The sequence below is a fragment of the Aquila chrysaetos genome, chromosome 1, assembly GCF_900496995.4.
Source record: "Aquila chrysaetos chrysaetos chromosome 1, bAquChr1.4, whole genome shotgun sequence".
Taxonomy (NCBI): domain Eukaryota; kingdom Metazoa; phylum Chordata; class Aves; order Accipitriformes; family Accipitridae; genus Aquila; species Aquila chrysaetos.
Window position 1 is genome coordinate 45443719 of NC_044004.1, and position 27913 is coordinate 45471631.

General features: G+C 36.8%; 1 long non-coding RNA gene across 1 annotated transcript; it reads left to right on the plus strand.

The window, feature by feature from the left end:
* Nucleotides 1-203: 203 nt before the first annotated feature.
* On the plus strand, nt 204-27909 carry LOC115346907. Its single transcript, XR_003925305.1, has 4 exons — nt 204-512; nt 20147-20245; nt 23536-23675; nt 27860-27909. It is a non-coding gene; the product is annotated as an uncharacterized LOC115346907 (long non-coding RNA).
* Nucleotides 27910-27913: the final 4 nt, after the last annotated feature.

The window sequence follows — 27913 nt, forward strand, 5'->3', positions numbered from 1 at the left end:
TTGTCAGGTTTTTGCCTTAAACTGTACTATTCTTTCAGAATCAGTGCCTGAATGATGCATTGTTTCTTAAAAAAACAATCCAACCCAATATATTTTCTAAAATAATTTTCTACTCACCTAGGTAAGATGAACACACAGTTAGTGTGTTTGGACTTGCTGAGATAATTTGTGAACATGCTCCCTGTTTATTTCTGTTGAGAATTCAAAGTTAATTTTATTCCAATGTGTTTATAGCTGACATATTTTCGAAGCCACAGGATCATGTTTTCTCCTTTGTGCAGTTTATTTATTTCTTTTTTTAGTTCACATTTCTTCCACCAATGCCGCTTATGCACTCATGAATAATCTGCACCCATTTTGAGGGAACTGCCTCACACTGAGACTACGGACCGCGAACAGAAGTGCAAAAATTGAAGCTGAAAGCTGGAACAACTCAGGCAATAGCAGCTGCACGCAGATGAGCAGGCACTGCTTTCAAAAACATAAGAAACAAAGAGGCTGTGCAGGGACAAGTAAGTATTCAAAAGCATGCCGGTTCCTCTCTGATGTACCAAGTACTAAAAGTGCATCGCTGGTGCAGAGCTGATTTTTATGCATTGCTTCGAGCCATCACAAAGTTTCAGAATCAGGACAGCTTGACTTGCATTTTGTTAATTTAGTCAGATGTCAATGGATTTAGTTGTTTCCCTATTCATTATGACAGTGTAGAGACAAAGGTTTATACTTTGCTGTAATCTCTAGTCATATTTTTAGTGATAGTTTCTACTAACAGTGGAGTTTTGTTCCTCTGTCAGCAGTTCTAAGAATCAGAAGTCGGAGCTCTTGCACTAAAATATCCTGGTTTGTTTTTTGAAAGGAAAGGTGCTAAACAGAAAGGAAGAGCCATAGGTGTTCTTTTTATTCTGTCTGTACCTATTAAGATATGCAAAGAATAGAACAATTAAACATCTTTCAAAAGATGGTAGCTCAGTAACTAAAATGTGACACTGGGATGCAAAATATATTTCAATTACCTTTGCCTAAACTGGTTGTTGGCCAAATCAGCTTTCTTTCCTTGTTTCCCAATTCTTCAGCTGTATTAGAGAGCTCCCGAGATGACCTCGTTGCACGTAAACATTGTGAGGTACTCAGGCATTATATAATCAAGGATATGATAATGTATATGCCAGATATATTTATATATATAGAATCCTTACAATTTCTAAGAAACATTCAGGCATGTATGTTATGCATCTATAGACAGTAATACAGGCTTTTTTTAATAGCAGAAGATACTTGTTCCTCTTCTTGATAAGGAGGTTACTAAGAACAAGAGATACTTCAAAGTAATGTATTTGTGTTGGCATCTGTAGTATTAAAAGAAAGATGGAAAAGATGATAAAATATATTGTTTCTGAGAAAACACTCCTCTGATGTAATACAGAAGGGATCAGTTCACTAAATGGAAAGAGAAATCCAGCTTATTACCAGAAAAAATTCTGAAGGAAAAAAATGCTTTAGGACAACTGTGGGAAAAAAATGGGATGGCAAAGTTACAGGTCATTATCAATAATAACTGTAAGGAGCACAAACCTCCAGAACAATGGGATTTTGCGTGTTGAAAAGTTTAAGTGCATATTTGTTCATGATCAGATTCTGCTTAAGAGTATCCCATTGAAGGACCACTTATCAGAAAAAGCAGACCTCTCTCTAAGTGCTGCAGTTTTACATCTAATGGTTTGCTATCAATGGCTGAGAATTTTCTGCATAAAGTACACTAATCTTCCTGATAATTATGTTTATCTAACTAATTTGTGCAAAAGCATTTCTTGGAGCTGTTCTAGAGGAGACAAAGTCCCGTCTCTTGGGGGTGGTGCTGATGGAATGCTGCTGTGATAGTTACTGTCATATTTGTGTTGAGTGGAGGGATGTAAGCCAGGTTACTGACTATATATAAGCAAGATTTAGTGTCAGCCTTGTGTCACAATTGTCTGCATGGAGCCTCAGGCAGCTGGTATTTAACTGAAGATATTTTATGGAATAAATCATCTTTAGGTACTGAGAAGGCAACTGTTTCTGTCAGTCTCAGAAGTGGTTTCTTTACATAAGCTAAAACTGTACTGGAATACACTTCAATAGTTTTAGATAACAATAGCAACGGAAATTGTATCGCTGTAGAGTTGTTGAAGATATTTAGTATTTTAAAACCTTTAAATGTGTTTTGTCAAATAAAATGTTGTTATTTTAGATCAAATACACAAGATGGGTATAGGTTCCTTCTGCAATAGTAAGCACTCAGAATAGAAGTCCTAGTTATCGACAGTTCTTTACTTTTTTTTATTTTTGTTGGGTTCTTTGTTTTTTTTGTGGATACCTCTGTGGTATATAATGAAGTCTCAAGCTGGATTTCTGAAGAAGTCTTTTATCTCATTTATTCTGAAATCCTGAGTTCAAAGACAACTGTGTCCTTTTTTTGGCTCTGAAGTCTGCTTTCTACAGTCTCTGAGGAGCCTAGAGTATCCTAGGGTGTGCAGTGCACTGCAGTAAAGCCCCATAAACAAAAGACTTCTCACAGTCCCTGGCTCTACCAGAAGGACTTGTTGCTGTCATGTTTCAATACTTTGTGCTGCATTGCACTTTAACTGAGCAGCATCATCTGTGTGGAAACAGAATATAAGAGCTAAAGATAGTGGTAGAATAAAAACTGATGACCAAATTTAATTACAAATACTAAATGCATACTAAATACCAAGAGCCCAGAAGATAATGATAGAGAAGTAAAAAAACCCAAAAAACCTTAGAAATAATGTTCTTTGATTATTTATCACTATATTCTAACAGAAACTATTAGACTAATATGGAATAACCTGGAATACATGCTCAACAGAAAAAAAGAACAGATTTCTTGAGATTTCTTTCAAAGGACTCTTGGGGAAATACGTATATAGATTTTAATGAAGTATAGGTACATATTCCATATGTTTTATTGAAAAACATTCAAATGTAAAATAAATCAGTAGACTAATGAAATAAGCTGTGTAAAGCAAAGAAAAAGAAAACCAATCTTTCCAACAGCATAGTTTCTACTGGTCTTTTCTTTTAAAACTATAAATCCACCAAATTTAAATATTTATGGCATTTATGTCTGAAAATAATCCCCAAGCCTTGTCTGTCTTGCTGAACTCTATGATAAAGAGAGATACTCTTTTGCTTCATGACCCTCTTGATTAATTGTCCTGGCTTGGTGTAAAGGAACAAATTATAGCATGCATGAAAGCCAGCTATAATTACAGTACAAATTCGGGGATACAAAGGCTGGTGGCTGTAGTTTGCAGTGGTTTAAAAAAGGATGATGAAACTTTAGAAGCTTCCTTTTAGGTATGGAAAAAATCCAACCTGACAATAGTTGGCATTTATTGACCCTCTCTGTAACCTTTTTCTAGGATTGTACATGAAAATGCACATTCTTTTTCTTTTTTCCACCAGATTTTTTACTGTTGCTTTTAGAGTATTCCCCCATGCAGTACCAAGTACATAGAAATGAAAAAGCAGTAAGAAAATTCTTACCTGAGAACAATGTGCATAAAAAAAAGACACATTTATCTATTTTTATATATGTGTGTGTGCAAATATATATATATATATTTATGTATATATCTGGTTACCATGGGGTTCTATTTGTTGCAGTTAGTACCGCAACTGCCTTTCAACTCTGTACCCTTCCAGGCAGGCTTTCTAAAGACTGCTGATTGCTCCTAGCTGTTCCCTTAGTGTCCTTTCTGCTCCTGCCATTGATCATCCACACCAACAAAAACTTTTGAAATTGCATGGAGAACAGAATTCCTTGAAAACCAAGTACTTTATTTCCAAGAACTCTGCTTTGGCTAGAAAGAGGAACCACGGTAATCTCAAATTTTACCATAGTGTTCTGATCAGAGAGATCTGATAGGAAAACAAGCCAAAAGAAGGCCTTATAATTCCTCCTCCCCCTCCCACCCCGCCCCTTCCTCAACTGTAGTTATCACAATTTATTAGTGTCATAAAAACCTAGGTTAAGTTATGCTTACCTGGTATTGCTGTCTCTGAGGCCACCTACAAAGTTGGTTCAGAGATCTGAATTACATAATTTCACTATCTTTATTTTATAACTAAGATATCTGCTCTATTCTGGTATTCAACTTCTTTTTTTTCCCCTGTCTGTTATCTCTTGTACTTTCCAAATTTGTCATTCTTTCGATCTCTGTTCTTCAGGCATTCAGCATTCACCTTGCTAAGAAGGGTGAAACATGGAATACATCTGTCCATTGCCAGTATATCCAGGTTACATGAAAAGCAGGTCAGGTACATGCTAAGGTTCTGGGGTGGGACTAGAGATTTGTCCGCTTCCAAACTCATGGTTGCAGAGTTGCTTACAATGTTATTTAAGGTTATGCTTGAATGCAAGGTCCACTCCCTTCTTGATTGAAAAATGTCAGATTCAGTCTTAGCTACTGTTCTTTCTACTGTTTGTACCATAAGAGGAAAATGTTAGAAATAGTGAGACCCAGCTGGGTCCCTTTTCTCATTTATGCCGGTAATGCTACTGCAGGTCAAACAATAGGCTGAATAGCTTGTATTCTTTCAGAACATGTGATCCATTTATAACTAGATAGATTGCTCTTCTGTGATATTTTAGCATCTTCATAAATGTAATGATTGAGTTGTAGATTAAGAAGAAAACACGGATGGGGCAGCTGTCTCAGTTGTGCATAATTAGATTTTTATGCATGCTGTTAGTATAAATATGAGCAACCACTCATTTTTGGGACAAAGGAACAGAATGCACTAAATATGATGTGTCAGGCTCAAGGCTGCAGAGCTGTGCTATATTAGCAAGATTGGCATTGCTTCCTTTAACTGTAGTTTTTAGTACAACTGCACTGCTTACTTTTGCCTTTGTTTACACAGTTTAATCCTATTCTTAAAGCAGATCCAGTCTGTATGCCTCAAGTTTTTGTAGCTGGTTTTGTATCTTTTACACCATTGCTGTCTGTCTTCAACATATACTAGCACATTTAAAATATGTATCTGTTGTGGTTTAAGCCCAGACAATAACAAAGCACCACGAAGCTGCTCGCTCACTCCTCCCCTGCCCTGGTGGGATGAGAAGGAGAAAATATGAAGAAAAGCTCGTGGGTCAAGACAAGGACAGGGAGGAATCACTCACCACTTATGGTCATGGGCAAAAGACAGGCTCAACTTGGGGAAGAAACAAAATCAATTTAATTTTCTACCAATCAAGTTAAAACAAGAATAACGAGAAGTAAAACCAAGCCTTAGAATGCCTTCCCCCACCCCTCCCTCCTTCCCAACTCAACTCCACTCCCGGTTCTCTCTGCCTCCTTCTCCCTGGCTGCGCAGGGCGACGGGGAATGGGGGTTGGGGTCAGTTCATCACACCTTGTCTCTGCCGCTCCTTCCTCCTCAGGGGGAGGACTCCTCACTCTTCCCCTGCTCCAGCGTGGGGTCCCTCCCACGGGCTGCAGTCCTTTACCAAATCCCCTGGCGTGAGTCTTTTCCGCAGGCTGATCTTCAGGCACAGGCCGCTCCAGCGCGGGCTTTCCCATGGAGTCACGGCCATTTTCACAGGCATCCCCCTGCTCCGGCGTGGGCTCCTCTCTCCCCGGGCTGCAGGTGGGCATCTGCTCCCCCGCTCCCCTCCATGGGCTGGGGGGGGACAGCCTGCCGTCTCACCACGGGCTGCAGGGGCATCCCCTCCTCCGGCGCACCTCCTCCCCTCCTTCCTCACTGACCTCAGTATCTCCATAGGGGTTCCTCTCACATTCCACTCCCCGCTGCAGGTTCCCCCTCTCAAATCTGTTCTCCCAGAGGCACTACCACCGTCGCTGACGGGCTCGGCCTGGGCCAGAGGCGGGTCTGACTTGGAGCCGGGGAAGCTTCTAGCAGCTTCTCACAGGAGCCGCCCTGAGGTGCCTCCCCTGCTACCAAAACCCCACCACACAAACCTAAAACAATATCTTTGACTTTAAAAAGGAGAAAACTACAATGACTTTACCCACTATAGAGAATTCTATGTACTCCAAGTGTTGTACCTTAGAAAAATCTTCTTGTATTTGACATTTTCTTATTATCTGAATTCAGAAATCATGTACAAAACTAATGTTTGTACAGATTTAATATCTCAAAAATGTGTTCTTTAATCTGTTCATTACTTATTATTCCAGGATTTTATCCCTAGTCCTCTCTTAGCCTTGAAATACTCAAAGCATAATAAATTTTACTTAATGGAATTAGAAGTGTGTTGGCACAAGTTCAGTAGCTTCCCATTTAAAATACAGGAAAAGTAGTAGTTAGAGGAGATTTCTGCATTGCCACATCACACTGTTACTTGAATGATTCAATTAAAAATTAAATAATCCACTGCAATAACCATTTACAGCCATTTTAGCAGTGTAATCTAACAAAAAGATCACTGCTTGATAACATTGTGGTATAGTAACTATAAGCTTTAGTAGTCAGCAATGTTAATATTTTATATTCTTTTGTCAGTACTTTTGTTTCTTTCTCCAGTTTTCATAGCAGTTTCAGTACAAGGTTAAAAGCCTGGGTTTGTAAGGTTCTCTTACCCCTTCTCCCCGCCTTTTTTAAAAAACATAGCCACTACTGATACCACATTAACACTTATTTGGTGGTAGGCATATCAGGAAAATAAGAGTGAAAAAAAGAACCGTAGCGTTGAGCTGGATATTTCACAGCATTTTTGGCCTGAAGAGGTCAGACACATGAATGCCTAGAACCAAATTTTAAAATTTATTTAGCAGTGAGGTACTCTAGTACCACATGTACTCTAAAACTACCCCCTGTGGTGTACCATACACAAAGGCAATGGTTTGAATTAAGTGGCATTTATTCATCCCACCACACTTAGACATCTGAGCTAAGAACATGGCTCTTGGGATTCCTCAGCTTGATTTTCTGCATTATAAGGGTCATAAGAATATCTGAAAATAATTCTGCTAGATTGTCTTTGTAGTTTCCTTTGAATTTAATTTTTTTTTCTTTTTTTAGTTAATAAATTAATTTTTCCATTTTGGCATTTTAAAAGGAATTTAATAGTAGCCTATTTGTTGCGTGTATTCTTGGGAAGAAGGCAAAGAAAAGCTGTTATCCTTTCTTGCTGGAACATCTTTTTAACCTTGTACAAGGAGTGAAGATGTATTGCTTTATTCCCAAGATTAACTCCAGTTTTCATAAGAATAGTTCTCTGTGTTGTGTTTTGGGTTTTTGTTTGTTGGTTTTTTGTTTTTTTTTTTTTTTTTTTTTTCAATCTGTCAAGTCATTTTCTAAAGAACCCAATAGGTACATGTTGACGGTCCAGATCTGAAACTCTGTATAGCTTTTTGTTATGAGAAACCTATCTATTTTCTTTAAACTTCATTGGTAAAAGCTTGGATTCTGGCTTACAAAAGCTCAGAGCTTTATGTACCAACTTTAAAGAGGCATGCAGCATAAAAATGCAAGCTTGCTCTTGCTTGAAATAAACAACAATTTCTTTTTAATTTTGTTTAGAAATCTAGGCATTCTAGACATCAGATAATAAATGGAAAATTCTTTTTCCTGCTTCACTTATGAAGTTATGTCCCTTACAATCATAAAAATGTTAATTTTTATTGTAGAATTGAAAATCGGAAGTCATACACATTTGATAATAATAAATTATCTGTTGATCGTAACATTAGATTATTTTGTTGGTTTCAAATTTTCTCATGCATTGAAGAAATAAATATGAGTACTCTGGATCAAACACACAGCATGAGTTTTATCAAGGTCATAAAAAATGGGGGAAGACATTAATCTTAGAAAAAGGTTTTTTGACCACAATGAGTAGTGAAAAGTACATTTACCTGATATAAATTTAAATGTCTTGTGGATCCAGCCGATTATTTTTCCAATATACATGTTTTCAGAAGAGCATAAAGATATGAATGTGTCCAATACATTGATTTTTCTGGGCATTCCAGGGTATATAGAACTGATAAATATCCTCCTACCATGTTATACTTATTCCAACTGGCATCCACACTGCCTCATTAGAAACGGCTTATTCACTTTAAATGGTGGACAGAATTTTGCAATGACTAGTTCTTTTCCAGGTGAATGTGCTAAATGCAAAAACAACCATTCACATCTGTGACTATTTATCACTATTGAGCAGGAGATTTTTATTGTTTAAAGAGTCATAACTTTCTCTTTAAAGTGACATGAACGACAAATTTGATTAAACTAGCAATTTGTGATTTACTGTACTTAGCCCAGAAGGTCTCCTGAAAAGCAGGTATGTCTACTATCTGCTTTGTGTTTTCTTCAACCATAATTTATCACCCATATGAGAGTATGGTGTAAAAAGAAGGATTCTTATAATTTTTAATATCAAATCAATATTATTATTCAGCTGTTAATAGGTGAGAAGTAATATCTGGTCAATTATATATTGATACCAAAGCTGATTAACCATAAGAAAAAATAGGTCCTCATAAAAATAGTACACCAATATATCTTATGCTACTGTTATAAATATCCTGACAGAAATTAACAAAGCAAATATTTGATTGCTATGTTTTCATGGTTGCTAGATTACTATAATAGCTTTGAATATATCAGTAGCATATGTAGCAAAAAGCTTTACAACAAAAGGAACAAATTTATGTTTTCTAGAAAAGTTATAATCCTGATCAAGAAATATTTTAAATGTTAGTGTGCAGGAAAAGGCACCAGAACAGCAGTCCTGCACACTCATTTCTTTTTCATATTCACTGAGTAAGAAAAAGCTTTGAGGCTAAACCATGTGCAGTATCTATATAGACTCTTCTACAGCCAGAGCCATGAGTTCTCTGCATTTGTACGTGCTCTAAATGAAGGAGAAGCAAATGGGGCTTTTATTTTAAGTCTGTGCCATGAACAAAGTTTCTATCTTGCATTGACCTCAGAAAGTTATTTGGATGAAACACTGGAATCAGAACTATACTATATTTGTCTGATTGCAAAATAAGTCATTTTTGTAAGCTGAACTCTAAGGAGTTTGTTTTATGTCACAAATGCAATAGTTCAGAATTGACTCAGATTTCTAAAAATAATACATTTGAATAATAATGTGTAACTACTCTTAGTTAAACTATCTAGCACTTACAATTTAATTTTTAATTTCTTGTTGGAAAAGCCCCCCCCATGTATTTCTAAGGCTATAGTTAAAAAATTTAATAACCCAACAGCACATTCGAAATGGACAGTTCTTAATATTTTAACATGAAAGCCTTTGTACTAGAATCAAAGAACATTAGTCACTTCAAAAACTTCATGTCAACTTATGACCAGGTAATTTAAATTCACATAAATATAAATTATGTATGTGTGTGCATATATATAAGTTTATAATAAAAAATCATAACTTACGATGTTCCGCCACTGATAAGAAAGAGATTCTGTGACTGGTAACTATCTAGGCTATTATAGTTCTTTTGAGTAAATACATCAACATTTCAAATTACTTATAAAACAATAAATCTCAATATCAAATAAGTTCTAGTACACTTGTTCTTATTTAGGTCTCCAAAATAAATTAAAATTTCCCAGGTCATTAAGTCCTTTTATGAATACAATTAATTCCTAGTGTAATATTGTATCAAGAAAGCATTTTTGAACTCATGTGTGTGGGAAAGCTGATTTCACCCTCCACTGCTAACAACTTACCCACTCTCTTGGGTAAGTCAGCAGTGGAGCAGCTGACGCCCGAAAGGGGTCACCTTAGTGTCTGGGGCTAGTAAGTGTATTTGCTTTCCAGGCGCTCAGCCCCTCTTGAGCTCGAAACTCTATGGCAGTTTTTGCCGATATTCAGGATGATGACACAGTGCCGGGGAAACTTAAGTTCAAGAGAGTAAGAAAGTATGTGCTGGAGCTGTATCAGGGAAGGTAGTAGTGATTAGAGGATTTCCACGAGACTTAATGTTGTCAGGTTAAACATGCGGTTATGCAGACTTTTTTCTCAGTAGACCTTCCTTGGCACCATCGTTTGGCTCACAAACTGGAGCCCTGCAGCTAGCTAAGGAGCACGGATAGCTGGCTAAGGAGCTGCCTGGGGCGTGCTTGAGAGGCTCAGGAAGTCGTGAGCGCATTGGGAGGGTTGGTGGCACTTAAATTGGCACTGCTGCCCTGCAAAGGACTCAGTCTCTCTGTTGCAACAGAGACGATCAGAGAATGTATTGTCATTGGACGAATGACTTATGTTAAAAATTTACCTAATTGAAAATCTTTCCCACCAACATTTCTTCCTTATACTGGTTCTTTTAGACTTGCCAGAAAGAGTAGTCTGCAGGCTCATAACACTGCGCTGCTTGGTGTGGGGCTGATACTGCAGGCATCCTGCCTATGGGCAAAGTCAGTTGCAGAACATGCCGTTTGCTGCAAAGTAGAGACAGAGAAAGGTATTAAGATACAAAACTGGCACTACGGAATGGGTAGAGGAGCTACTAAAATGTACAGCCTGGGCTTATTTTCTGACAGCTGGGAACTTGTATCTCTGCTGAAGGACCCAAGGATGTTCCCAGCTTCAGCAGCATCCCAGCCCCTTGTTAGGCATGTGTGTGCTCCCAGATGTCCAAGAGCTTAGGTGTAGCTACGTATCTCAATTAATCAAGTATGACTGACACAGTCAGTGAATCAGTTAACACTTTGCTGTGATTAAAAATAAAATATCTCTATAGCTAAACTTTTCCTTATGGATATAAAATATAGATAGATATAGATATATCCCAGGGAGTATTGATAAAATTATTTCTTGCTTCTTTGTACAGGAAAGTTACTGAAAAGTTTATATTCACATGTATCATGAATAACCAACAAATACATGTAAGAGGTAAATTAAAGAAGTCAGTATATGCTCTTTCTTTCTCCCTCCCTGGCTAGGCTATTCTGAACCTGTAAGATAAACAAATATCAGATTTTTACCTGTGAGTTATCAGAAGGAGCTCAAACAAATACAGAAGCCTTCCAAAAAATGATAGAAACATATTGACATTGGCAAAAACGTTCAATAATTGTTTCAGCGATGCCAAATATTTAAGGCCTGTCCAAAGGCAAGCATGTCTTGTGTGTTGAAAATATGTCACAGTTTGATATTCTGTTGGTTTCAGTGAAATGACCATTTCATATACTGCTGGAAAAATAAAAGGCACTGTTAAGATTTAAAAAAAAAAAAAAAAAAAAAAGAGTTAAGTGATAAATAATACAGTAGTTATCAACCATTTGTTCTACATAATAAAAGATAGGAGTAGTGCATATGCATACACATAAATATATTGCCTGCATATATTATTATGAATAATGAGTGATTATGTAGCTTGAATTTACTGAAGTGTGTATGTGTATGTCCAAAAAACATCTCCATGTGAGGAAGAACTATCCAGGTGAAGAAAGATTTAGTGGCCAATTATGATTATGGTCCAATCACTGATATCAGAAATGAAGAGTGTCAAAGCTCTATCTTGTGTTCCAGATTCTCCAAGAAGTCCAGCCGGAGCCTGCTCTAAATTCCCAGCGCCAGCTGGCCACTGGTGGCTCTGGTCTGTGTAACACTGACACTTTAATGAGATTCATTCTTCTAATTAGAAAGAAAGATTATACTTTTCAACCATCTGTGTAAACAACAATCCATAGAAATAAAGGATGGTATTTTAAGGATTGCTAATGCTTTCCAAGCCATTCCAACATTAATTGTCAAATTTAAAGGCAAAATAGGTTAAGATAAATTTCTGCTAATGGGTATGAAGAATAGAAGGATCTTTTATTTCTACACTTAATGATGTTTTAAGTTATTTTAGAGACCACTTTTCCCGTTACAAATTTATGGCTAAATCATATAGAAAACTAATCCATGGTGCTTAAACCAGAGCAGATTCTTGGAATTCAACACAGTAGGGTCAGGAGATAACGTTAGATAATAATGCAGGTCATACAGTGCATGAATGACAGGAAAAAAAACCACCCATGTTTTAGTCTTACATGTCCATCATTTCAGCTGTTTCCTTTGTAATTTTAGCTTTCCTGTGCTTTGTCCTGAACTTCTACTTAATTTGTTTCCTTGTTTGCTAAAGTACTATGGTGTCTGATTGCTGCTTGAAAGCTTTAGGTGTTAAATTATTAAAATATCATTAAGTGACTGTAGTAGAAAAGAAGTGTTAAAATTTTTCTCGGGGAGATTTGACATTTCCTTTGAAATTGAAGTAGCGCTTTTTATAGGCAAGATTTTGTCATCTGATACATGTGCACACATATGCATATACATGTATATATTCTGTAAACTAGTTGCAATATTTTTGTCTTCATAATCCCATCCCATACAATCAAATGTATCTGCTGGATCTTAATATAAATTACAAAACAACGTCTCTCTCATTACAGAATGCTATTCTGCAGCATGAGCAGTATCTAAATGATGGTTTGATTTATATTCCCATCACTCAACGTCTTAGAAAGAAAAAGATAGAACTCCCAAATGCTAAAAAAGTTATAACTTGCAGCTAAATGGCCACTTTAAAAGCTTTTTTTCCTCTATTGAAAATGTGCAAAGCTTGTAGTTCATTGTGTAACTGAAGGTCAGTGTGACTTAATGATGGTTGTACTCCAAAAGTTATTGTGCTATGCAGTGCCACCATGAAAAGACAAGCATCAGTCTATGTTTTGGCTTTTTAAGGTACATTTGTGTTAATAGCAACCTCATGCTCAAGCTGGAACTAGAAGAAAGAATAGAGATAAGTGTGTGTTGGGGAGGGAGGCACCCTGCATTTTAATAAGTCGTTTCTAAAATAATTCTTCCAGCTGTTTGTAAAATTAAATACCCGCTTCATGTGTCAGGGAGCAGCAGGCATAGATTGCTTTGCAAGGGAGGGAGGGCTGGGAGTAGAGGGTGACAGAAAGGGAGGCTGTCTGTTTGAAATCTATATACTTTTACATATTGTTCTTCATAGAACTAATGAATGAAAGTGTGATCTAACTGCAAGGGATTATGAAGATTATATGAGAGAGATATATTTTAAATCTTTTCTTGTGAAATTTTTTTTTCTGTTTTAGCCTTTTATTTTTGGTGGTGGCAATTTGTGCCACTACCACAAACAAGTTCCAGCAAAACTTGTCACTGCAGAAATCACACGCACCTGAAAATAGACAGTATTCGTGTTTGGGCATGTCACTTTTTACTTAAAAAAGACACCCCATATCAACCATAAAGCATGGAAGTTAGACACGTCATCTGCATGAGTGGATTGGGTTTTTTGGTGGGTGGAGGGGGGGTCATCTAATTTTTACCAGCCTTTGGGAGAATTAGAGAACTTCATGATTGTAATCTGAAAAATCCTGCTCGTTATCTATCATTTTATTAGCTCATTATATTACAAAGGACATGATATTTTTCTTACTGCAACTTTAAAAATATTTTCTTGAAGGAATAAGGCTATTCTAATATTATCCTTTATTACAATGTATCGAAATGCCTTGATGGACAAAGTCTGGTAGTTGAAAACAAATCCTTTAAGTAGCTAGGTATGCAAATGAAGTAATTAATATGAGATTAAACATGCATGTATATCTTTGGTATAGCTCTAGTGGACTAAAGGAGGATGAGATGACTAACCATCCCGTTGTTAAAATGAAACTGTTCTTTTTCAATGCTTTTTTATTTCTTTTCCAATCACTTTTTTTCAAAGGTTTTGTTGTGGTTTTTTTTAAGGGGGGTTCCGCCCCCCCCCAATTTGGTGGAGTGAGAGACTGGAGATGCAACCATTTTTGTTTACCAAAACAGGTGATTTTTAGCTAATGTTTATTGAGATATTTAATAAGATATTGTAGACATTTTTTTCCTGTGATATTGCTGATGTAGATAATGATTTATTGTAGTTTGTACTTGGTTAAGAAATATTGTGCTCATTTTGAATGAAAATTAGTTTATAGACAACCAAGAGGCAGCCTTCTCAGGGTGGACATATGCCAATAATGTAATGGAGCACAGTGAACATTTAGGAAAAGTACTGAAGAATCTTTGTTATCTGGGATATTTCTAGAGACTGGGTTAGAAACTGACTTCTATCTATCAGCCTACCTTGTATACGTCACCTATTGAAATCTCTACTCCTATTTAAAAAGTGGCCTGTAGTAGTTAAAGATGTTGTTATGGTGGTGGTTGTCAGCAGTCTTAAGGCCATGCAGAGATAGTCATGAAGCTCGTGCTCTGCTAAAGCTATTCTTTCAAGTTAAAAAAAACAAAAAACCAAAAACCCCCCAAACCAAAACAAACCCCTTCCCCCATGACCAAGCAGAAAAAGATAGTGTTCCTTTTAAAATTCTTCAGAGTAAGAGATCATACATAAATCACTTTGTTTTTGAAAACAGTCTCAGAGGAATGCTTCCTATGAGAAATCCCTGAAGGAAAAAAAGGCTTTTTGTTTCAAACTGGAAAATAGTACTTGCAAAATGCAGTGGATTTGTGTATTCCCTAGCCAGCAGTTGCCAGCATTGCTGCACACCTTACAAGTAAATCAGGTTCAGGAATTCTCTCCAGCTAAGCAAGGCAAATTCAGCCATAAAACTGGATTTCTTAGTGAATATTTTCTCTTATTTGTAATATAGTTCTCATGTGGGATTTCAGCTTTAGCATTCCTCCAGGGTGCAGCATCTTCACCAGTATTATACTGGTGTAGTATAGACATAAAAGAAGAGTGCTGCACACTAAATTCATAATTCTGCTTCCACAGCACCAGAATGTTTTTAGGGGCCAGACTGTTCAAATAAACACCCTAGCTATACCAGGAGGGGAATTTTCCCATATTAACAATATTTTGCTTTCTGGTAACATTCTTATGCTGTGTAAACTTTTAAGTTTCTGTAAGTAGCTTTCTTACTTTTTCTTTTTTCCTTTCTTTTTAAAATTTTTTTTCCCCCAGTGTCTCTCTAGAGTTATACTATCTCCCTATATTCCTACCTATTGCTTGGCTACTACAAGAAACCATAGTTCATGGAACAACACTATTGACTAGCCTAGTAGGTTATTTTTGAGTAGTCAGAGGATCATTTATTGCTATCCTTTGTTAACAGACAGTAGCAGGAAGTCTAGTTTTAAGTACTTTTTTTTTTTTTTTTGGAAAGCCTTGGCAGATGATGAGGAGAAGGAAGGAACAATGGCTTGCCAAGTTCTTCCTGAGTTATTACCAAGTGTGAACACCTTGTTGTCATCTCAGAATGTGTCTCTACTTTAAAATACAGCATGTATCTACTCCAATATTTACAACATCCTATTAAAGTCCCAACAGTTTTGTCCAGAATAAGTCTCTATGGAGAGAGCCCTAATCAAAAAGCCAGGGAGTGAACTTGGGCACTGGATCTTGATTGTTTGTATTGCAGATTGATAGTTTTTGCCCCCTTTGGTTTTGGGGTATTCCTGCTAGCTTTCTCTAAATGAACTTCTCCTGATAAGACTCTACCAGGTTTTTATTTTCTGTCCTCTACAGTCCCTCCCTACTGCCTCATCATAGTTTGTTATCTGAAACCTCCTCTACATGCTTCTATGTCAAATCCTCAGGCATGAAGCTCATAAATACTGCCACTTTCTTGCCATAAAAAGACCACTCAGAGTTGCAACATGGCTGACTTTTAGAGACTTCAAAATGAAACTCTGTTCCTATCATGTACACACCAACAGCTGTCTCTTAGGGCCAAAGTAGCAAAACAAGCAGATCAGAGGTCCCCGAGGGCCTTTGTACCACTTGTCCTCAAGTTCAGTCATTGCTCCTGGGATCAGATGCTCTTTAACAAACTTCTGGTAGCAATGGTATTGCAATGGCTAATGGCTTGTTCTGTAGATATAATTTGTTCAGCTGCACAGCTTTCTTAGAAGACGTAAGGAGTTAAAGGCTCCTTAAGTTACGCTTTGAGCTGATGACGGGGGCTCATAAAACACACTCATGTCGCACATCTTTATCTGATTGTTGAGAGATAAATAACAATATTACTCATTGACAAACTAGTAGGCTCATTACTAGTTGTTTTATTATGGTATTTGAATGACCACTTCCATCAGTCCAGAAGAATGTAAGAGTCTTCTGTGTAAACATAATTCTGATAGCAGGTGTAAGCATTAGCACCTGGTAGGTCTGCATGTCATGTACTAGGTGTCCTAGGAAATTCTATGTGATTTTATTCTGTATCTTTGATTCATCATTAAAAAAAAAATATTAAAGGGTAACAAGCATCTTACTCAGTATAAGTGACTAGTATTTAGTATTCTGTATTAGATAAAAAAAGTCCTTTTTTAAAATTTATATTGCAGAAGGTAATGGAAGAGTGTGATATTTATATAAAGCTTTTCAAGGCATGGGATTGCCAAAGAACCTTAGTTTGCAATCAGAACTATATTGAAATAGAAGTACTTTTGGTGTGAAGTGCCCTCTGCCAGCAGAAACTACAGCAGAGAAGCTGAACACAATATAACATAACATGAAATGGAGACTATCTATACAACTAGAGCTACAAAGCAAGGCCATTACCCAAGTAGATTTTGACTGAGGCCACTGGCCACAGTAACTATACAGTTTTAAAAGAGTAATGACCAGTGATACAGTAAATTAAATTTTGTGTCCCCGATAACTGCACTCAAATATAATTTTAATTAAAGTATAGATTTGAACTCAGTATTTCCTTGGAGACCTTATAGCCATCGTATCTAAGGTCAAACCACCTTAGCATGTGGACAATAATTTGTCTCATTGCTGCAACAGGATGTAAACATTTTGCCAATTACCTGTTCCTGGAAAGGATGAAAAGCTAGTAATTAAAGAGGAAAAGAAGCCCTTGATTGCCTCTCAAAGCACTAAGAGGAGAAAATGCCTCTTGAAAGCATTTAAAGGCTAAGTGTTAATGTGTTAAGGGACCATTCATTTTTAATTCGGTTATAACACATGGGATGTTGTGTATCAGACATCACTGATTCCTAAATGCTAATAATTAGAGTTTGCATTCACAGAGTACATAGTAAGGAAGAGACAGCTTAGTTTGCAGTTAGGGTCTGGTTTTTGTTTGCTCAATTAATGGTTCCATCCAAATCTGATGTTTTCCATTTACTAATCAATATAAAGAAAAATGTATTCCATATACAATAGCTGGGTTTCAGGATTAAATTTCCACATTCACAAACAGTTTCTGCTTTCTCTGAGGGCATACTATATGCAATTGCTAAATAGAATAATTTTTAGAATTTGTTTACCACATTACCCCCTGACTGTTATTGTTTGAAAATGTCTGCATGAGATATTAATGCAATATTTGTATAGTGTACAAATCAGAATGTCTTTAACACACAGTTAACTGCACAGACATATTCTGTAGCATATCTATTAATCCTTTCTGAGATTATACCTGCTAAGTCTTATCTAAATAAATTCTATTTGATTTATTTTGATAGAGCAATTTGTACAAGGAATCAACATAGTTCCTCATTCTAAGCTACCGCCTGGGAACAAATAATTACTGAAAAAAGCTTGTCTCAGGGATGATATATAGGAATCATTAAGCATGCTAATGAGAAAAGCATGAGGAAGGCCAAGTGTGCTTCTGCAATTGGAGAACAGTGGAACACAAGTCAGTCAAAAGAAAATGGAAGGGGTTTTGCGTTCAGGTAGATGGACTGTGTGCTACATCATTGGCTTAATCAAAACCAGCCATGTAGGAAGTAAGGCCAATGCACTTACCTAATTAGCCTTGAAGATGGGATGGAGACAGAAGCAGCAGATGTGTGTTGGTAAGGTAGAGAATTCTCCTGCCCTTTATCTTGATGTAAATCAGAGCAGCTAAAGTCAGCAAATTTGAAACCTTTTCAAATGTCATATGAGAAGAAAATCTGACCTTAATATTTTGTCTCCTCTTCAATGCTAAAAAAACTTGCCATGGCTCCAACTGCATCCTTGTCCTCTCTGTACAGCTTTGTCCCAGCAGTTGTGCATCAGCATGTTCTAAACTTCAGAACAATCCCTTTCCTTTAGGGAGGGTGGACAGCAGCATCTGGCTTTTCATAAACTTGAGATTTTGGAGAATTCAGCCCACCCTGACTTCTGTCTAATAATATTTTCTTGCTTTATGCAACAGTGGGGCCTGCAACTCCATAATTAAAACAGTTATTTCAGAGGTGGTCTTCTCTTTCAGGTGTTGATTACTTTGTATGAAATGGTATTTATGAATTGGCGAACTTGTTTTGGAAATAAGATCAGAGAGATTTATACATCTCTCAAAGACCAAAATTACATATCATTCTGTAAATAAAAATAAGTTGATGTATTTTAATCAGAATTCCAATCTTAATAATGCCTGAAAGATTTGAAATATTTCAAAATGGCACCTAAATGTATGGAAAAAGATGTTTTATTCAAATGCTGCACATAGGACTAACCTGTAATTCCTAGTAAATCCTGGTGATAGGAAATATCAGTGGGAGAGGAGTAATATCAGACTTCCACAGTCATTGCTTAAAAATTTTGAATTTTAAAATACATACTAATTATTAGTAAAATAACCATATATAATAATTTCACTTGAAAACCCACAATACTTGCAGGAGGTTCTTAGTATTTTTTTAATATGATTTTATTTCATATTACATACAAGAATACTTCTGCCTTAACTGGCACCTTTAAAATCAATGAAATTGCTGAAATTTTCTCTCCAGGGGTCAAGGATGTTCATGTTTTGTGAGAAATGTCCTGTGATTCTTGGTACCAAAATCTTCTGAAAGATCTGGTTGATATATGTATCAGATAAGGACAAAGATTTCTCATTTAATGGCAATGAAAAATCTATACAGATTTATTTCTTCAAGCAGTCTTGGAATTTAAACATGATATGAGTCACTTGTGTGTGATCATTGGTGCTTGCTTTAAAATTGGATTTTTATACTTCTGGTTGATTCTTTTATTTCCCTGTTGGAGAATGACTGTCTCCATCTCTCCTTATAATTCAACTTGATCTCATATCTTAGTATAAACGTGTATATATGTCATCCAAACATAGCCACTGAAATTGTACCTGGATAACTTCTAAAATATGAGTAAAAAAATTTGTATAAATGTAAAATAAATTATAGCATTAATCAACATATATTTATGAGATACCGATGAACTTAGTCATTTCAAGAAAGAAGAGTGAAAACCAGGTTAGCAGAAGAACGCCTTTTTCTTCCTCTGTAAAGCATCCTTGACCTAACAACAACCATCTAGTAGCAATACAGTACAAGTTTTTTTTTCTGGAATGAAAAGCTGTTCCATTGATTGCAATAGATTTCAATTTACCAAATCAAAAATACATTCTGATCAGCAGTTTTTAAAAGCAAACTAGCTATTAAGACACAAAACCATGGTTATTTGGTTTGGGTCATCATTATTCAGATTAATACTATACAATCCGACATTTGTAGAGAAAGTCCCGACAGAGTTCACAGTTACACAGTAAATGTGAAAGCTTATGCAGCTGCCTTTTTTTAGTAGACATCAGATATAACAGCTCTTCCTTAGTTTGCTCAAAATGCTTCGCTTGTTCAAAACACCAGTCCACAGACTTCCAGTTTCCATTTAGTGATTTATTAATTCCTGTTAATACCTTGTCTTACTTACTAAATAAATTTCCCATCTCTTTCAGTATATGTAACTGTTCCTGCTAACTGATTTACACAAAAAAGTTTGAAGCCTGATGCAGATGTCTCATTGACTGAGTTAATTGAATTCCTCCAGATTTACCTCAATGTGAACTAAGAATTAACCTTTTCTCTCTTAACTGTCTCACCACTAGGGGAAACCTTTCATGAACTTGTCAGATTCACTGCCACTGTCAAGATAACAAAAGATGTAGTCTTGTTTAGTGGCTATCTCAGATGTCCAAAAATCTCAAAAATTACAAACTTTTCTCAAAAGTCATTGTTATAAAACATTAACTGAATGCTTTATACCAGCTGGTGTAAAGATCAGCCTTAATAAAAGGAAGCTAAAATATATTATATATTGTACTATTTCTAGAATTTTCACTGATACTTAAAGGAAATGCACAACAATCAGAGTAAGACTTTTTTTTTTTTCCTCTTGTCATAGGAGAAAATAAATTTGAACTGTTCTACGGATGTCTTCTTGATGCAGCGATGCAGTTACTCTCTGTCTTTCCCATCTGTCTTGTATACTGAAAGTGCCAGAGTAAGTGTTCCACTTTCTTTGTTTTATTTAATGGTCTCTGCAACTACCGAAAATATTTACTAACCAGATCTGGTAGATGCAAACACCAGAACCATTCTAATCAAACCAGCAAAAGTTCAAACAAGACAGAAAAAAGCCAAAATATTCATTGCAACAGGCTGAAGTACCTATCAAGAACATCTTGGTTGTATAGAGCTGAGGAAGAAGACTCATGCAGCTGAGCAGCATGTTCACACTATTGCTCCTGATGCTGCCAGCTTTGCAGCTCATAACAGCTGCTACAGAACATCAAATTCCTTTGTGCTTGATGCCACCTCATACTGTGTTACAGCAGGCTCACACTGGATCTTCACAGTCCAAAATGAGCAAAATCAATCTCAATTCCCAAATAGCCAGAATTACTAGAGCAGAAAGCAATTAAATTCTGCCTGGTGCTCTGTGACGGGCCTGGAGTCTCAAGAGGACACTGGGGACAGAAATTAGACATACGTTTGCAATATGACAGTGTTGTACTGTGTTGTTGACCCAGTTCCTCCTGGCAACAGTTCAACTAAAGTTAAACTTAATTAAAGGCAGTGGAATTTGCAGCTGTATTTGCTATATGTACTTAACTGAGCTAGAACAGCTGCTGCCCTGGGGTGCTGGGGGAGAGCAGAGATACCAGAGGTGAAGAAGGGGTGTTTGCATTATCACCTATGTAAAGATTTTAAAGGTGAACTGCCTTATACTCCCTTTAATTGCTTACAAGTGAGATCTTGTGAGAACTTTTGCCTTTTTCTGAAGCCGTAAAAACATCCTGCAACAGCTGGGTTTCTATACAGGGTAAGGTTAACCATATAAGAAGTTTTGGCCGCTGTGGTAAAGCCAGTCAGAACGTCACTGGTGGAAAAGGGCAAATCTGTAAATGCTGATTCTCCGAGGCTGAAATGGTTTATAGCAACATCTTCAGTTCGACAAAGGTTTTTTGAAACACATTCAGTTCTGAGGGCAATGTGACTGCTGTCTTTTGATTTTTTTTTTGTTTTTGTTTTTGTTTTTGTTTTTTTTGTTTTCTTGTTTAGCTGCTCTTCTGATTTTTTTGCTCCCCCCACACCAGCCCCTCTCCTGTCTGCTTGGAGAACTGCACAAGAGCCCTGAAGTGGATAGCTTCGCTACATGGGTTGAGGATCTCCCTTGAAATGCTAGGATGGCTGCTGTCAGTACGTATTTTTGTTTTGGGAACTTTATGTCCCAGGTCTCAGCCCCGTTAGCCTGTTGTAGTTGTTCAGACAGATCTTTTCAGGCAGATCTGTAAACTATCTGCTTTAAAACTATCCTGCTTTTTTTAAAAGTGCCGGTTCCTCCTCTCCCTAGGCACCTTTGTCTGAGGGGCTGGGATTGCAATCCCAGGGTGAATGCTTCCACTGGCATAACAACTGTTTTCAGTTTATACCTGAAATGTGCACTACCTGGTATTCATGAGGTGGTGACAGGGGAAAAGGGCTGGTTCACAGGCTCTTTTCTGTTCAGTTTTCTCTGTCTCCTTGCACTTCTCAAAATTATCTTTTCTTTTTGATGTCAGAAATTCTTCACTAAGAGGGTGGTGAGACACTGTAACAGGTTGCCCAGAGAAGCTGTGGATGCCCCATCCCTGGAAGTGTTCAAGGTCAGGCTGGATGGGGCTTTGAGCAACCTGATCTAGTGAAAAATGTCCCTGCCCATCCCAAGGGGCTGGACTAGATGACCTTTAAAGGTCCCTTCCAAGCCAAACCATTCTGTGAGTCTCTATTTCTTTAGCTCACTTTATATGTTTCCTTACACAGACAGCTTCATTAAATACATATTTTACTGTATGGTAAACTGCTTTGAGGAACATTTATACCCTTTCCCAGTGTCTGGTGATAATCATGTTTATAATGACTTTACTATTATTGTGGTATATCTGTACAAATTTTTCTGTTAACTTTCCTCCTGGGTCTGATATTTTCATCAAAAAAAGCTTACATTTTTTCTATATAATGTTTTTGTTTTACAACACTTGTATTTTTCAGGTTTATCTGGAGTCTGGCCATGGTCATCTTCCACACTAATTTTTAATAACAGTATTGTTCAATTAGAGAGGGGAAAAAAAAAAAAGAGGAAAAGAAAATTGTATGTTTCTGGTGAAATATTTGACAACAAAACAATGCAGTCAAATACAGAGAAAAATACAGTTTTCTAAGAATGGTTGTGCATACATAGACATCTTGTTTGTTTTCCTTTTGTCATCACCCTGACCTCTGCCCCACACATGCTCCAGCTATTTTGATAGAGAAGACTATCAGGTAATACCTCTTCCTTTTTTAAAATGTGGGAAATAACTTTTTTTAGAGATTCATCTGATTATGTCCATAAATGGTATCTTTTCCTACAGTATCCAAGGTGTTTGTTTTGTGTCTCTGTCTGCCTTGTGATTCCCAGAAGGCGATGCATATGCAGATCTCTGTTTAGATTTCCTTATATTCTTACATTATAGGATGTACTCAGTAAATTATTTTGGGGATAGTCTGAGAAAGTTTTAAGAAAGTGTGGGGACATGCCTCCTCATGCATTCAAGCCAGAGCAGGAGGTGGAAAGGGGAAAGAAGGTGTCTGCTGAGCAGTAAATAAGTGATGTATTTCTGTGGGACTGCAGTGGCAATGACAGCACAGAGCTTCTCAGTGGCAATTTGCACCAGCCAGCTCTGTTGGTTCAGGCCAAGCTACCTGTGGCATATTTCCCATGTTTTTCTCTTGCAGAGATAGAAGCTTAGAAATTTGGGAATTCTGCCTTGAACATATGCTTTTGTCTTTGAGGGGGAGTGTTGTAGACCCTGGGAGCTCCAGGACCTCTGCTGCTGAACAGCCCTGGCAGCCATGGCTCTGGCTTGTTCAGCTTGTTCAGCTCCTTGGGTCCCTGTTAAATACTTGTGGCAAACAACCTGGCCTTCTCCAGCTGCTGGAAATCTCCTGGGATTTTCACAGGGTCAGGGGCAAGAAGTAGGTCTCCAGCACAGAATAACACTTGTCCCATCTTGGTCTGAGAAAACTAAACTAAAATAATTTACCTATTGCCCTGCATTTCCAGTTTCTATTCCTTTTTCTGTGGAAATTTGAGATCCTAGTTTTTATCCTACATAAAAGGCAATTTTTAATGTTAGAAAATTCAGTATTAACCCACATTCTTTTCCCCTTTTCTCTTGGTTGCCAACAGCTAGTAGCTGATTAAAAAGGCTCAGAAGCATCTTCAGAAACAAATTAACCTCCCCAGTCAAACATATCTGTCTCTCACAGATGCGATTAAAAAGAAAAGGAATACCTTTATGTATATTTCCTCTTACCTATGATGTATTATCAAAGCAATGATGTTCTCTGTTTTTGGAGTGAAGTAAAAAAGTGAAGAATTATAGAGCAGGACACCTGTTCTTAAAGTAGTAAGTACTTTTCCTTGTATTTCCTTCAGCTGACATTTTAATCTTTCCCAACAAGCTTTGATAACCTCCATTCAAACCAGTCGCTTCCATCTCCGATCAGGAGAGGGAAACAGCTTGTCGGTGTCTTTCTGCCTCTGTAATGTCTTATCAGCAGCTCTCACACATACAGCTGCTGAATACAATTTGACCACTTTTTGGATATTCTGCTTTCTGTGAGACACTGTTCTTTTAAAATGTCTTCCATGCTCAGAACAGGTAGTTCTGAACCCTTTAATTAACTTTTTCTTTCTTCTTTGATGTTGCTTTAAAGCAGATTTGCTCCTCAGGTTCATAGTAGCTGCTTCACAAAAATAACAGTTTTTACTAATTTCACTTACCAGCTCTCAGTACTTGCATGGGCTGCCAAGGCCTCCCTGGGGCTGTGAACCCTCAACCTTTAAATTTCACATGGCTTGCTACCTTGACTACTTAGACTGTCAAAGGAGCTGTGTTCAAAAGCTACAGAAATCAGGAGCTAGTCATTTAAAGAAAATTATTTGGAGAGTGCAATTTATCACTGTCTGCTTTTACATTTGAATTCGTTGAAAGACAACATGCAGTGTAAGTACAAAGTTACACAAATGACTTCTCTTAACAATGGTATTGTGGGCTGAGTAACAGTAGAGGGACTTTTGCAGAGAAAGAAAAGCATATTATTGTTATTGTTACTTGAATCTCTATAATGAATGACTCAGGCTTGCTTTGCATTCTTTCATAGAGTATCTCAATGTATAGATGGTAGGAGGTTGATTTTATCTGTGTCTAACCTCAATTTTCCTATGTTCTGGTGTATCTAAGAGAATAACCTACAGTTACATTCTATAGAATTGTGAAGGAGGGAAACATTCCAGAATGTGATGTGATTAGATGAAAACTATTTACTTTTAAATGTTACAGGAGAATTAGAATAATTAGTCTGACTCTTTTTTTGTTTTTATGTGAGTAGAAAAATTTTAAAATTATTAAAATTAAATATTTGCCTATACCTGGCTTTACATATAGCAGATGCATATGTACCATACACTTCTTGTACAGATTTATTATACTGGGATGGATATCTTTGAATACTGTATAATGTATATGTTAGGGGTTGGGCAAGCATGGAGATCTCAAGGAGAAATTGCTGCATAAAAGGAAACACAACAAAGTTGTTGAGTTCAGGTATGCAAGCTGTCTGTAGGTTTGCAATAAATAGTTTTTCAGCATCTTTTCAAGATGGATACCACCTTTTCATCATTTTTAAAGGGAGACTTAAGAGACCTGTATTTCTCAGCAGATGAGTTTCAAGGTGAACTGAAAGGAGAAAGAAGCTGTGAAATGTCACACAGAAATTGTCACTGTTTTTTTTTCCCCAAGCGCTCTTCCACTGATGCATTTTTAATACTACTTTCAGAGTGGGTGAATACATTATTTCAATGTGTGTTAACCTCAAGAAACTGAAAAACAATGAGGCAAACTGTTTATTACGGACAAGCTAATTGCATGACTTATGACATTTGCCATCATCGCATCAGATTTAGATTGAGTTGTCAATGACAACATCTAGCCTAGAAGAGTTATCCTTTTTGTTCTTTTTTCTGCTCTGCTGAAAAGTGTTAGCTCACTGAAATTATATGGATGTTCTGTGAAAAGGTCTTAAAATTGAAAAATGGAACCAAAAAGTACTGCTGGGTGCTCACTTCAGTGTTTATACTCCTTTAGTTTTATCATTTTTTCCAAAGGAAGAAACCACATACCTGTCAGGGCTTGTTGAATGAAAAATAAGCAAGCTGTTACCACTCTCTCAGTGACTTATTCCTTTGTGAGTTGATATACATGTTTTCAGTTTATGAATGTGCATTCTCTTAAGGAATAGGCAAAATATTATGTCTGCTTTTTTGTTTTCTACCCACTGCTGGTGTGATTTTTTTGAGGAATCTTTAAAATTAAGTTAATTTTTTCTTCTTATTTTTGTTTCCCATTTTATGAGATACACTTTCTTATGAGAGGTTTAACAGGAGCTGAAGTTCACATTTCCCTAAACCTATCACTAAAAAAAGAAACAAAACATTTTGTTAATAGAGAAGTGGGCAAAAATTATTTTATGTACATTTTGAAATTTATATCTTGTAATTTATGCAAGGATAGTTAGAAAAGCTTTCAACTATTGTTTATAAAGAGGAGCTGCCAGCATAATCACTCCTTAAGACTCCTTAAGGAAAATAAACCTTAACAAATCTAATCAGAAGTGAAAGACAGGCTATATATAAATACTTGTCTAGATCATCACCTTCCAGACCTGGTTGTCTCAGGCAACAGCTTCATTCAGTGCATTTGCTTCACTGAATTGCAAGGTTTGTTTCTTACCGATGAACTGCACTCCCAGTCATTGTAGTCTGGATTTACAGTAGTTAATTTATGGGAAGGATGGAAAGGTTAGAAGGTTGTCACTGACACACTCTAACATCTTTGATCGGCCCCAAGTATTATTCAAGAGACAAGACTATAGCACCAGCACTTGCTGTTGAACTGAAATAATGTTTAACTTAAAAGAACTTATTCTGACTGAAGAGTAGGAGGGCAGTCAAACCTAGCTATTTTTCCAAGGAATTTCACTTAGGCCTCAACTTTTCTGTGTGCATTATTCAACTCCCCAGTAATGTGTATGTATCACATTTGAACACATGCACGTGATTATTTTCACGATAATTTGCAAATAGGAAGATGAGTCTAAATGCACAGGTTCATATAGATATGCATGCAGCACAAAATTGCACCTGAGAATTGGGAATTAAGTGTTGAATATTTTTTTTTTTCCATTTCATACCCCTAGTTTCTGCTCCAGTATGGTTTTTTTGATATCTGTTTTGGATGATTAACTGTCTCCAAGTGACAGTTGATACCTACTTTATAAAGAAGGGTAAGTGCAGCTGTAGGAGTCTATTTCTTTGTGGTTGTATGTATGCTGGTTTTGACAGCCTTTTCAAAACTGTATTTGCAGGAAGTTCTTGACAGAGCTGCTTCCCTTCGAGCATCCTTGCCTGAGGCACTTCCAAGCATTCTCAGACTCATTCAAAATGCTGTCATCTTTTATCCAGTCTGGCCTGAAAATTAGCAGGGAAATGTGTGTCAAAAGATGCTCCCATCATAATCCCTCCTTTGTATTCTGTATAGAATAAAAGGATATAAATTGATTTGGTTCATTAACTATAGGCTACAGACTATTTTTCTGCCCTGGTTATCTACCAGCCACAGTGGAAATATAATTAGCACAGACAGAAATTATGATTGTTGATTCTTTTGGCAGTAAAATATTACTCATAATGCTCATTTATTGTAATTACTATTACTAACCATATTGATTCCCAGTATGCTTAAGGAACAACAGTGACAGTCAATATCGTGTGAGGTGCCATACAGAAAGTCATTGCAGAGAGTCTGAACAGCGCTACAAACACACTGCTGTTAAAAAAGCCTGCAGTTGTTTATGACACAAATGACACTAGGGCTCATCTTTCTTAGCAGCAGGATTAACAATAGTGTTCATGCGCAATGTTTCTGGAGAAGCTGTTGCTGTTGTCATTAATACTTCTGTACTTTCACTTACAGTGTGACAAGAGTGTCGACAGTTTTGGTAATTTTCTCTGATAAGCTGTGTGAGTTGCACAAGGTTTACTGGCACATTTTTCTCCTCCTTTTCCTTCACTTTCACCTAAGAGCTTGAAAGTTCCAAAAAATATTCTAAAAACACATATGAAAAGATAAGTATTCACTGATTTTAATCAAACTGGCTTGTGAACGTGTAGCAAGATTAAGCAAAACACTTAACCATATGACACCCAGATGAAAACCATGCAGAATGTTAGCAAGAGTTGCCTGTCTATGGACATATTTAATTATTTAGATGGTTCTACACTTGGTTTCCATGCATATCCCATGTACTTAAAACAGAAACAGCATAGCAATCTCATCTCCTAACTTGCAAAAGAAATAGCTGAAATAGCTTATACAAAGCCATTCTGTTTGATTTGATTTTTCATTTGCATTTTTTCTGGAAAGTGGATGTTTTCTGACTGATTGTGCATACACATGAAGAACTGATTAGCAAAAAGTTATTACATTAACTTTATTCTTAAAGTTGTTTCTTATTTTTTTTCTAACTGTAGATCCCATGGACTAGAGAAAAATTCCAGAGGAATTTGCTTTTTCCTCCCAGGTTA